At 47.5% G+C, this 13,451-nt stretch overlaps 1 protein-coding gene across 2 annotated transcripts in view; it reads left to right on the forward strand.

The window, feature by feature from the left end:
• The window catches only part of ANO2 (anoctamin 2), a 309,976-nt gene that overhangs the window by 198,892 nt on the left and 97,633 nt on the right, over nucleotides 1-13,451 (forward strand). The window lies entirely within an intron of this gene.

Below are 13,451 nucleotides of genomic sequence, written 5' to 3' on the forward strand. Positions count from 1 at the left end.
AGCACATGTGTACAGTGCCTGGTACATGGTAACAACAATAAAAACAGCAACACATGTCAAGAGTTCTGGGAATGCAGCAGTGAGAAAAGGAGACGAAGTCCCTCCCCGCAAAAGGTTTGCAGTCTAGAAGTGAGAAACAGACAATACACGAGTAAACAAATAAATATATGATGTGTTCAGTAGCAGTATGTACTATGCAAATAACATGGCAGAGGAAGGCGTAGACAGTGAAGGAGCAGATAGGTGGTTAGGAGTGGTCTCCCTGGCGTAGTGGCGACTGAGCAGAAATGATGCAGATGAACGAGCAGGCCAAGCGTCAGTGAGTGGACAGTCTTCCAGGCAGATGGAGCGGCAAGTGCAAGGCCCACGTGCAGAGCAAGCCTTGTTGTGCTCCAGGGACAGCAAGGAGGCCAGTGTGGCAGGGCCAGAGAGTCCTTGAGAGAGGAAATAGCTGGAGATGAAGGCAGGGAGGTAGGTAGGGTCGGATCATGGACGGCCTCTGTACCTTTTGAGGACCCCAGACTTATTCTGCCTGAGATGAGAAGTCACTGGGACGCTGAGCAAGGACTGACATGATCAGACTAACATTTTCACATGTTCACCCTGGTTGCTTAGTGGAGACTAGACTGTGGGGAGGTGGGGGAGGCAAGGGTAGAGCAGGAAACCAGTAGGAGGTTATTGCAATGGCCCACAGAGACAAAACAGTGGCCTGAACTAACAGAGTAGCCATGGAGATGGTGATGTGTTCATATTCTGGCTGTATTTCAAAAGCAAATCCCTCAATATTTGTTGATGGAGTGAGTGTGAGGTGTAGGAGAAAGGAAGAAGTCAAGGATGACGCCAAGATTTTGGCCTGAACAATTAGAAGACTATTGGTTGGGGAGGAAGTCGGGGGTTTAGTGGTGAACGTGTTACATTGTGACAGCTGTCACCCATCCATGCAGACATGAAGAGAAGGCACTTGGATATACTCTGGGGAATGTCTGGGCTGGAGAGTCACTGGCATTTAGGTGATTTTTTTTTCCAGCCATGAGGTTCTTTAGAGAAGAGAAATGCCCAAGAACAGGCCTAGGCCTGTGTAAAGTTTAGAGACTGAAGTAGTGAGGACCAACCGAGGTACCTGAGAACAAGTGGCAGGTGAGATAGGAAAAGAACCAAGAAAAAGTGGATTCCCAAAGGGTCGGGTGAGGAAAATGCTTCAGGAAGGAAGAAGCCAACTGACTGCATCCTTTGTTGCTCTTAGATGTAGATTTTACAGTGTGATTAATGTTCAGCAATATCAGCTTTTACTCTCCTTTCTCAGTCTATCTTCTCCTTGCCCTGGCAGAGCTGTTTCCTCACACTGTCTGCCTCATGACCTTTTAGTCCAGGAATGGGGCATAGAGGAAGGTTTCTTGCCATCACTTGCAGACCACCAAGGCTCTTGCCATCTTACTGGAAAACCAGGCTAGCTCTGGAGGCTGGGGTTTCATGGTAAGATTCACAGCTTACCCTACACGTAAGCACTATGAACCTCTGCCAGGACCTGCATTTAGATTATTGCAATGATTTGAGGCTGGTCTCAGCCTAAACCCAGTCCTTTACCTAGGATGGTTGAGCCTATGTCACTGAGGAGGAGCTTAAGTGAACCCACAGTGGTAACGTAAATTCAGGAGTCTATACATACATATCCCTGAATTTAGTATTCACTACCAACCTGACATCAACCAACTGACAAGTTAATGGGTTAAAGAATAAAATAATTTTTCTTTGTGTTACAAATGTCCAGCTTAAACATGTATTCTCCTTGAATACCTTATACAAAGAAAATAAGGACAGAGACCTAGGAGTCATCTTTTATTCTTTTTGTTTCCTTATCCCATGTAGTTAATACATCGATAAGTACTTTCGGTTCTACTACTGAAATATATCCCTAATCCGATCACCTTTCACCCTCCCCACTCCTGCAAACGTAGTCCAAACCCCCATCACTTCTTGCCTGAGTTATTATGAGAACTGTCTGATGGCTCCGTCCAGTGGCCTCATTCCCTTGCAGCCTAGTTTCCACGCATTGTACAGAGTGAGCTTTCCGAAGTGTAGATCAGATCATGTCACTTACCCACATAAAACCCCCCAGAGGCTTCCCCATCACGGACTGTAAGCCCATAAGTTCTGGCCCTCGTCTCCCTCTCTCCCTCCACACTTCATCCTAGTCACCAGTCTTGAACTGTATTTGCCCTTTTTCCTTTCTCCCAAAACAGTGGTTCATATCTGTCTCAGGGTCTTTGACTTGCTGTTCTGTCTTCTGGAAGGTTCTTTCTCGATGTCCCCTTTTGCTGCCTGCTCTCCTCATTCTGCTCTCAGCTCATCACCTTCTCAGAGAGATCTTTCCCAGCTCTAGCTGTAGTGGTCTTCCTGTCTTAGCTGATGTGATATTTCCCATAGCACCGCTCAGGACCTGAAATGGTCTTATTTATTTATTTCTTACTTCTTTGCTGATTGCCTGTCCCCTCTACCTGTAAGCTTCTTGAAGATGGGAACTCTGTGAGACTTGTCACTGCCATATACTCTGGGTCTGGAGCAATGCAGAGCATTTAGCAGGTGTGCAGTAAATGCCCACTGACCGATGCACCATCTGAACTTATAAAATTAGTGTTAGGTCTAATTTCTGATTTTTATTAGGTGTCCAGCTTTATTTTTATGCTCAGGAGAGAGTCATTTTTTCCAACTCTAATAAAATTTGGCCTGACCCTTCAAGCCAGTGGAGGCCTCGAGTGGGGAACCCTCTTTCCCAAGGTAGAAGTCATGGCATGTGGCCACCTCCACTCCCAGCTTACTCATATGTGTCCTCACCAGCCAGTGGCATGCCATGAGGCAGCACTTAGGATGCTTGGTCTTCCTGGGACAGGAGGAAACCTCAGGCCACCTCTCTTTGGAACTCTTGTCCCCGGGTGACTTGGCTAATGCCCCAACTTGAGCTAGAAGAAGCCAGGCACAGAGCGCAGGAGAAGTTCACCCTGTGGAGGACGCAGACGTTCAGGAATCCATAGAGCTGGCCAAGTTATGTCAACACGGAGCTGGCCAAGAGCTTTGGCTGCCTCGTTTTCCTCCTGGAGATCAAAAGTCAGTAGCAACTGTGGATTCCCTAATTGCAGAGTGCTCACTCTTTTTTTTTTTTTTTTTTTTTTTTGATTTTTTTTTTTTTTTAATTAAATTTATTGCGGTGACAATTGTCAGTAAAATTACATAGATTTCAGGTGTACAATTCTGCATCACATCATCTATAAATCCCATTGTGTGTTCTTCACCCAGATTCAGTTCTCCTTCCATCACCATATATTCGATCCCCCCCATCTTCATATCCCACCCCCCACCCCCCACCCCCGTTACCCTCTGGCAACTCTTTTTTTTTTTTTTTTTCCTGAGTATGGTGTTTCAGGGGACTCCTGAGTGAGGAAATAGTGAGGCTCAGAGGTGAGTGGTTCCAAAGCCATGGGTTTTGATTGTGGCTTTGGGACTAGATTCAGAGTAGTTAGAGACCCCTGTCACCTTCCCCTCAGTGTCTCCATCAGCCCCATAAGTGAGTTCCGTTGAGTGTGCCTGCATTAAGGAGAGACTTCATCATTAGGTCCACTCAGCCAATTGACTCTCAGAGCAAAACTATGCTTATGTGAATGTAGAATTGACTTTGTCCTGCTGTGTCTGGTTATGTAGGCCTGTGGAGAGCTGAACTCCGCAAGCAGTCACAGCTAAACTCACACACAGCTTATGCTGGCAGTCTGTCTTATCTCAGATCTCCCACAAGCAACATTTCAGCTGCCTGGGTTGGGAAAAATCATTTTCCATTAGAAGACTCAAGAAGGGAAGAAGAATGAAAATTAGGCTTCTGTTCAATGACTATTTCTTGTGTTTACTATGTGCCAGACACTGGACTGGTGACTCAACAGTCATATCCTAAGCTAGGCCACAAGGAAGACACACACCACAGTGGGACAGGCATCTCTCCTTCACCCTGCACATTGCCAACCCCTGCAGGAGTCTAAACTCTGCTGCTTGTGTTACACGGGGGTTGGGGGTGGAGGTCTCCGAGGTAGGAGGCAGCCAAACTCAGAAATCCCAGGTGAGTTTGGAGGAAAGGTAAGAGCCAGTCCCAGGAGCGGGCCAGAGTCAGTGAGAGCTTAGGAGCGGGACCTCCGTCACCATGGGTGAGCTGGGAGCCCGGCCCTGGAGGAGCTGAGAGGCCAGACCCACATTTAGGACAGCAGATTCCACGTTCCACCAAGAAGGTACAGAAATGAAGCCAGTGTCCCCCTCCTGCAAAAAGCCTGTCTCTGCGCTCATGGCCCCATCTCCCTGTCTATTCCTGCGCTTTGACTCTAAAATGATCCCTTTGCTTTTGCATTTTAAATCTCTAAGTCCTCAGTGTTTCCTGTCCTCTCCCCAACACCAAGTCAAAGATTCTGGTCTCTTAGTCAACCTATTTCTCAGATATGTTCCCCGCTTCAGCTACTTTGCACTTGATATCAATAGCTCCCTTTTTCTCACTATTCTTCTTGAAGTTTCCACCTTGGCTTCCTTATATCCCATTTGCCCTTTAATAGCCTTGAATTTGTTTTCCTCCCTACGTCCTATGAAACGGGTCTCTCTAGAGATGATTAGTTACTGTGCCAATCAATACACCCTGTGGCCTTCACGTTCTCTTTCCTTATTCCTCTGCATCTCTATTTCACGTCTCAGGAGATTAAATCACCAATTTGAGGCCTTGGCCCCAGAAGCCTTGCACTTCCCGTGCAGGATCAGGACGTAGGAGGCTGGTGTGCTGATCATTGGGAAATATGTTAGGTGGAGACATGGAGTCTTCTTGGCACTTGACAAGCTCTGACGAGGGAGGGTCACACCCATGGGTCAGGGTTTCCTCTTTAGGGAAGTGAGGGAACAAGAGTGGAAGAAGGCCAGACCTGAATGAACAAAGCGACACCCAGATCCTATTACACTTTGACCTGTTTGAGTGTAATAAGAGAGTAATAAGAGAGTAATAAGCAAATCTGGATTAAACCGTGTACCATTGTCCCTTTGGTTTGGGCAAAGCAGCATGCCTAATTCAGATTTTCACTTTTTGGGTCTCAGCCCTTTATATTCAGGTTCCCAAGGATTTGAGGAGGTGCAGATGGGATTAGATTAGTCAGTATTTTAAGCCTCTCTCAACAGGGAGTGCAAGAGTCAAGCCTTTGTTTGGAGGCAGCTGGGGCTTTAAGGATTGACTGGAAGAAAATCCTTGTTGATGGAAACAGCCAGGGCTTTGGGTTAATTAACAGAGCCCTCTGATTAAAGCAGAGAAGGGTGACTGGTCCTCCTGGTGAGGGGTTGTCCTTGCTCCAGGCCTCCTGTGGCACTGAGCTGGTCTTTGCCTCTTGGCCAGGCTTCCTTCCCTCTCTTCATTTCCCGAAGCATTGCGTGTTCCAAAGCCATCCCCAACCCCCAAGGGAAAGAATGGGCTCAGCCCCACTGCTCAGGCCCCGATTTGGCGGGGTAGAGTTTTGGCATCTTCCCCACCACAGTTGTTCCTGTGTTACATTTTAGTCTTCATTTCTGTTCCTCTACAAGGTCCCAATCATTGAAGTAGGAAGCTGGAAGAGGAGAGCTTGGGGCGGTGATTCGTGCTATTTAATGGTCATGTTGGATTTTACCGTATGCTCATGATGATAATACAATGGTCCTCGTAATAGGTACATTCCTTAATGCTTGTGACTCTCAGCACAAAGTCAAGACAAAGGCAGGCAAGGGAACCAGTGTGGGGCATTGGGCCAGACCTCCTAGCTTCCTTTTCAGCAGTCTTGCATTTACTGTGTAACCTTGGGAAAGTTTCTCTCCTTCTCTGTGCCTGTTCCCCCATGTGTTTAACAGAGGTAATCATGCTGGTCCCCTCCCTGCCTCAGAGGGAAAGAGGATGAATGAGCTCATGTCTAGAAGTGTATGGAGCTCCTTGGAGAAAGGTGCTATGGAAATTCACAGATGTTGGGTATGTGTGCAGCGCTCCAAGTTCTCGCAAAACATGGCTCCATGCAGAGGACACCTTGCGTGCTGCTAGGGTTTGGCCTCGCGCCACAGCATCCATAACATGCGAGGGGAACTGGGTGTGCCCCAGGCTCCATGCACGACTCCACCTGACCAGCCCGACTGATGGATGCCAATCCCATCCACAGAGTGTCTTAAGCAAGGAAATTAATGTTTCTTTGGAAGTCTATTCCAGGGCTTCAAAAATCCTCATGTTAGGGCAGCCTTCCCAGTGTGGAGCTACACGAACTCTCGCTCCCTTTTGTTCCATGTTCTAGGGGGTGAAGGAATTGCGGGTCATTGATTCCTATTTACTTAGCAACTATTCTCAGCCAGGCACGGGATTAGGTGATGAATAGGACAGGTCCTTTGAACTGAAGGTTTAATGGAAAGGGCAAATAATTAAACCGGGTGTATCACAAATTGTGCCTAATTCTAATAGGTGCAGACAGGGCCTGGTTGAATCATTTCTAACCCAGCTTAACTCAGTTGGTTAAAATGTTTTTCAGCCTTTGTGAGGTGGCCTCCCTCTCTTATCTTCACTTTCCCTCCATCCATCTTAGGGTGAGTGCATGCACACCCACACATTCCTTGAGCCTCTTCTACTTGAATTTGGATCTTTCACCTTTGCTGTCAAGAGTATCTTTGCAAGACACCCGGATTTCCAGAAACGCTAAATGGGACTCGGTGATGCAAATGGGACCAAGGTAGTCGAGTGGGGTCATTGTATTTCCAGAGTCTGCACAAGTCAGGGGCTGAAGGCTGTTTATTGAACTGGCATTGCAAACCCTCAAGAAAACAGTGTTCCCACTGGTGACAGTGCCCCAGCCTGCTGGAATTTAGAGCAGCTGATGTCCTTGGGTGGGCTGCTTGCTGCCAGGTTTAGATGCCACACTCTAGCTTCCCACATGACCCAAGAGAGGGATGGGTAATGCTCAGTGTGAAGGTCCCCAGCCTTCCCTTATAATGCCCCTAGGCCTTCAACAGAATTAATTGCTCCCCCTTTGTGCTTCCATAGGACTTTAACATACTGCTATTTTATTACCAGTAATAATTGACCACCTTTGTGGCACTGTTCAATGGTCTAAGTCTTTTTCCTCTTCTAGATCATATACTCCTTGATGGGGGGAACCATGTCTAATTTGTCTTTGTGTCCTCCATTAATCCAGCACGCTGTAAGTGCTTAGTACATATTTGGGAAGAAGGAATACAGGAATTTTATATATTGAAGACTATAAGGGGAACTCTGGAAATTCTTGTTCATGGTAGCTATTTAGCACCACAAGATTAGTGTTTAAGAAAGATGATTTTTAATGCAGACAATGTAGGTAGTAGTTCTGTAGGGATCAGCAGATATGGCTGATGGCCTGAGAGCACAAGTATGGTTTTCATTTCTTCGGGGTGCAATGGGCAGGCAGTGGAGGCAAGGGGAGGGGAAGTGGGGCTCTGCCATTCCAGAGAGCTGCCCTAGGACCTGATCCTGCAGGTCTGCCCACCTGCTTGCTGTTAGAGGTTGTCCCACCTTGTCTGGGAAGCTAGCCTGTCTCTCTGCCTGATACCAAAGCTGTCCCTTTTCTAGATGGGAAGAAGCCAGTCTCAGAATGATGTCTTCTGCCACTTGAGGGGGGTGCTGCTCCAGCTGAAGGATCTGGGAAATGGCCAGCTCCTCTGTGGGCAGAGCAGCTATTTCCAGAAACCACACTAGAATGAGAAGGCTGCCATAAGCACTTGTCCTGTCCAGGCCTTGGCTCTCCCTTGAGCCCTCTTTTCTCTGTTCTGGATAGCTGGAGGCAGAGTGGTGAAGGAGGGGTTTGTGGCGAATGAAAGAACTTGACCTGACTGGAAGGGGTGAGCTGCCACTGGACCTGGTTCCTCCCATCTTTTCCCATGTTCACAGAGACTCTTGCGGACATACCGAGAGTCTCATTGGTACACTGGAAGCCCCTAGCTTTCTCACTGTTCTTTCTCAGTCCTCTGCTAAATAGTCAAGTTCACAGACAGCCCCCTGTGCCTGACTGCTGTGAGGCCAGACCCTTTTCCAGGGTGGCTTAGCAGATACTTGGGGCCTTCTTTGCCTCTTGTACTGTTGGCCAACCCAGGAGTGGAGAGGGCTTCTGCCTCATAACCAGGCCAAGGTGGGCACAGGAAGTCTGCACGTCACACTGAGTCCCTGCTGTGTGCAGACCTAGCACCAAAAGAACCCTGACTTCTTGAGAACCTCTCAGAGCCTGATGCAGAATTTGACATTTTCCCTACCTTATGCCATTTACTCCTCCTTATGTCATCTCTGGGGTATATTAATTATATACATCATATAGAGAGGACAGTGAGGACTCACCAAAATAGGTAATGTGCCTACATTTCCTCGGCTAATAAGTAGTGAAACCAGATTTTGCACTGAGGGCCCATGACTTCAAAACCTATGCTTCGAAACCTGGTTTCAGCACCAGCCCCTCTAGGACCTCCAAGGGAAGATGAAAATGATAAATAATGTAGACCTTATTTGCAAGTGAGTAAGGTTGAAACGGGAGTCACTATAATCACATGGGACAGGGGCACCCAAAATATCTGCAAATGGGAGTGGCGTGCCATGTCCTACATCTTCAAAGGGACGTAGAGGTTTAGAATGGAATATGGTTAGTAGAGATGGGTTTCTTAGAAGAAGTGATGTTTTTTAGTAAGGCTGAAGTCGAGCTCAGAGGCAACTAGAGTTGTTGGGAGGAAGTTGTGCTCTTGGAGGAGTGATATTCCCCATTGGGAAGTCGGCTCACTTCCAACCCAAACCGCCAGCCGTCCTGTGCCCCCGACAGGGCCAGCTCCCTGCACAGCGCCCAGGCTCTTACACTAATTTCTTGCTACTCAGCTGTTTCTTCACCGATTGCAACTCCTCAATGGCAAAGACCTTCTCTGGTTCATTATTTTACTGTCTGTGTCTAGCCCATGGCAGGAACTCAAGGAGTATATGTGAATTGGCGCTCTGATCCCTCAGAGGAACAGTGGTCCAACTGTTAGCAGTGACCCAGGTGCTGAAAAGCCCAGAGCAGCTGGCATTTCTGGTGGGGCCTCTTCTACCAGATCTTGGTGCCATAGTAAGCCTAGGAGCCTCAGGGCCTGATGGGAGTATGGGAGGGACACCTGGCCTGGAGGGCCCAAGGGCAAATGCTGGGCCTGCCTAAGCTTTGAGTGTGACAACAGTCTCTCTCTCCACTCCCTCCTGTCCCTGCACACATCTGCCACAGTGAATTATAGATGTCAGGACACTGTGCCATAAGGGGCAGAGGGATGACTCACATGGAGCAGATGCAAGAGAGATGAAAGTAGGAGTAGAGGCAGGGCAGCTGGCAGGCCAAGCCCTGAAGAACTGGACAGCTGGTGTGCTTACCTGGAGGATGAGGACCGCCTGCCATGGCCACGTCATGGCCTCCGTGAAGCCCCTCTCCGACCTCCCCTGTCCGCGCTGAGCTCTTTCTCCTCCCTCCTCTGAAATTCTCTTGCATGTATCATCTGTTTGACTCTGGCATACAACTATGGTGACTCTGTTTTCGAAACTGAGAATCAGATATGTGAGTTAATGATGAGACTGCATGTTAAAATTGAGGTTGTGCAGAAAAATCCACTGCATATGGCCAACCCAGAGATGACTCTAGGCCTCCCTCCAATGTCTGATCTGCCTATTTAAATCTGTCGTTATCTGTTTGTTTTGAAAGTCCTCATGATCTGAGCCTTGTCTCCTCAATAGATTAAAGTCCCTTGTGGAAAGGGTATACATTGCATTCCCTTGATATTTTCGAATCTCTTACATATCTCTGCCAGTTTGTCTATGGTTTTGAGAACGGGATGGAGACATCTGAATTTTTCCTCTGTTTCTTGAGTTTGTTTTTTTCTCAAAATAAGATAATTTAGGATTTTGCCTGAGCTGTGTTTTCCATCTTTAATTGTGGGGTTAAGAAGAGAGAAGGACATGAGAAGGCTCACGATGACAACAGGGCATAGAGCTGGAGAGAGTATGTGTCACAGCCAGGATGGCAATATGCTTTAGAGTACACAGGGTGGAGATCGGGCCAAGAGCTGAGCAGAGAGGAGACAGCCTGAGGGGATACTGGTGATATGATCAAAGCTCCCGCGTTCCCAGGGTCCTGTAGGCCACCATTTTGCTTTCTCCTGGTAAGCAGAGACATCTCAGTGTGGAAAAGAAAAACTCAGTCTCTTCTTATCCCTCTATCTGCCTCCAAGTAAGACTAAACTTCAGGTCCACTCAGATGAGTATCTCGGGTACCCAAAGATGATATAAACCAGATGGTTAGTTCCTTGAAGGGGGAAAAAACTAGTTTGTCATTTTATCTCCTACCGTACCTGGCATGGCAGTAGACACACAGCAACAATTCAATAAATCCTTAATGCACAAGGAAAGAGATGGCTAGTCCTTCTCTGTCGCCTGCTCCTGTGCCTAACTGCCTTTACAAACGCAGGGCTCTTCCAGTGCCTGCCACTCTTTCCTGGCCTGCAGGGCATGACCTGAGATGGGAAACCTGAGAAAGTTCCCATGGCCATTGGAACTGAATAGCACGAGCTGCAGGAGCTCTTAGCCTGGCCTCCAGCCTGTGGACATGAGTGCTGTGAACACAGTTCTCTTCACTCCGGACCCACCATGTCCCAGGACTCCAGCCATGGTCATCACTGACTTTCCACATCCCTCCCTTTTGCCTAGCGAGAGAGAGAGAGAGAGAGAGAGAGAGAGAGAGAGAGAGAGAATACATCTTATAACTCAAAAGAGCCTAAATACTTTGCTAGTAGAAATACTCATTTATCTCTTAAATTGTCAAAAGACCAAAATTCCCAGCCTACTTTTCGGTTTTGCATTGGGAAAATTTTAAGAATCCAAAACAGTGGGACAGGAAGCCTAGAAAGAGGGAGGCACGGATCTTAGAATAAAGAATTAAAAAACCATGGATCCAAACTTATCTCTATGCCTCTGTTTCCTCTCTTCTTCCTTGGAAAAAAGGAAACTGTGTGAAAGACAAGGGACTGATATCATTTTTAAAATAATCTACTAAGTAAAGCAATGGGCCTCTCCTTCCATTTCCCTCCACTTATGCTTCTCACTGCTCGTTTTCCAGCACAGATCAGTCTTATCCTCTGGACCCATGAAGGAAACTTTCCAAGGCCGACCTCCTGCTTTCCTGGGGTTTAATCAAAGGAAGTGTAGGTTTGTGAGTTGAGCAGGGAAATGAGAGGAAAGGAGGGCTGTCAAGGACTCTTCTGTCCTTAAGAGCTTAATAAATAGCTCATCGACTCAAAAAATAGCCACAGGGGCTTATAAGTAGTGATGGGCTCCAGGGAGTAAGAAGGAGATATGCAGCTGAGTAAGGAAGGAAAAGGTTAGAAGAGGAGAGTAAATTTCCTCCCGTATGGAAGTGACCCGAAGAGCAGCAGGGAATTTGTTCATTAGCTTGTAGTGGGATTTGCACTTTTAACATTATTCCCAGGGATGTGAGTGGGAAAACGAACGGGGTCAGGACTTTTCAGTCATGGAGTCTCCTCTATGTCTAACCTCAGCTCCAAGAGCTGTCCTCCAGGAGCTTTTCCCCAGGGACACCCAGCTCTGGCCTCATGCTGTGGGAAATTGATTACACCTCAGGCACTCTGCCTCACCCTGATTCTTCTTTCCTGTGACCTTGATGTCACTGAAACAAAAGCCACAAAATCCATAAAACTCATAGCAAATGTGAGTGGTAGAAGGGACCAGCCGCACTCATCTCCAGCACCTCCCTCCCCCATCCCTTTCCAGAAGAGAACACAGAGGGTAGACAGGGGAAGGGACTTCTGAGGAGTCACATGGCTGCCAAGCTGACTCCATCCCAGGTCTATTGATGGGGATGCTGCCGATTGTTCTGGGTTTACCTGAGGCCTCATTCCTGTTTAGGGATCACCTTTGGGCACGGAACACAAGGTAGTGCCCCGGTGCAAAGCCCTTTGTGCAGGCTGTGTGGCTGGTGCCAGGGCTATCAGGGCCTTGCACAAGTAATGCACGTCTCCTCTATTCTGGGTGTGTGTCAGCTTGAGCCTGCAGCAGAAAGCTTTCGCACTCTTCCCTGCAGAGCCTGTCCATCATCCAGAGACTAGTGCTTATAAAAGATTACCCGTCTCCCTCCTTTACCTGGACACCACCTGTGAGTCACGTCCCATTAGTCCACATGACCAGAATTCCAGCAGGTGGTTAGTCATCAGACCCCCCTATCTGCTTCTCATCATTTTCTGGGATCTTTCCTTTTGTCATTGCATGGGCCTGAATTGATAGAGCCCCAGAGTCTGAATGGGCAACCTAAGGGTTCCAGTAAGGTTTCTGCCATATCTCTGACAAGTGCTCATTTAGCCTCTGCTTGAATTCTAGAAATGGGGAATTGACTGTGTTGTAAGGCCGCCTGTCCCCGCTTTTGATCAGGAACCCCACGACTCCCACCGGTGGATCCTAGCCCAGTTCTCTGAGTCTACACAACAGAGGCAGAGCTGTCTTCACAAAGCAGTTCTTCAGCTGCCTGAAGGCAGTTGTCCTGCCTTCCTGGACTGTCTTCCATTCTGAGCACAGCACCTCCATTTACTTCAGCCATTTCTTACTAAACAACGTTTCCAGATCCCTTTCTATTCTGGTCACCCTCTCCTATTTGTGAATGTCCCTTTTAATAAGAGTGCCAGAGAAAAACTCTAAAAGTGGATACAGTTAGACTTATTTGATTAGTTCCAAATATTACACACCTGTCAATATAATCTACGTTTTAGAGGCCACATTACACTTTCGGCTTATGCTGAGCTCAGATTCAATGAACCCCCCGCCCCCAATCTTGTTCACATGAGCTGTCATTGGCGTGGGCTGTACTCACCTACATGCTTTTCTGAGCCTAAATGTAGGTCCTCACAATTGTCCAGTTCAACTTGTTAATTTCAGCCAGTCTCGCTCGGCCACTGAGATATTCACAAACACTCCTACTGCCAACCAGTGTGTCATCTGCTTTGTCCAGCTTGGCGATATTTGCACATTTTAAGCTTGCTGTCTCTGTCTCTATCCAAAGCATTCATAAAAATTATTGACAAAAAAAAAAAAGCAAAGGGCTGTGGTGCAGTATCAAGGACCTTCCTTTGTGATTTCCCCCATCAATCAATACTCTTCGGGTATTTTTACTCGGCCAACGACAAGTCCATTTGTCTCCATGTCGTGCTGAAGATCTTACATAGGAGATGGTGTTCAGCCCACCTCAGCAGTGTTTTCCAGCAAATCCCTTGGAAAGTTTTAACCTCAGTCCCCAGTGTTTGCCTGATGTGTTGTTTTTTTTTTTTTCCTTTACACGGAGGCTGTGGTCACAGACATGTCAGTCTTTCCTTTGGCAGAGAGGGGACTGACGATTTGGCTTCCTAACCCAGAG

This window comes from Rhinolophus sinicus, linkage group LG02, assembly GCF_036562045.2.
Source record: "Rhinolophus sinicus isolate RSC01 linkage group LG02, ASM3656204v1, whole genome shotgun sequence".
Classification (NCBI taxonomy): Eukaryota; Metazoa; Chordata; class Mammalia; order Chiroptera; family Rhinolophidae; genus Rhinolophus; species Rhinolophus sinicus.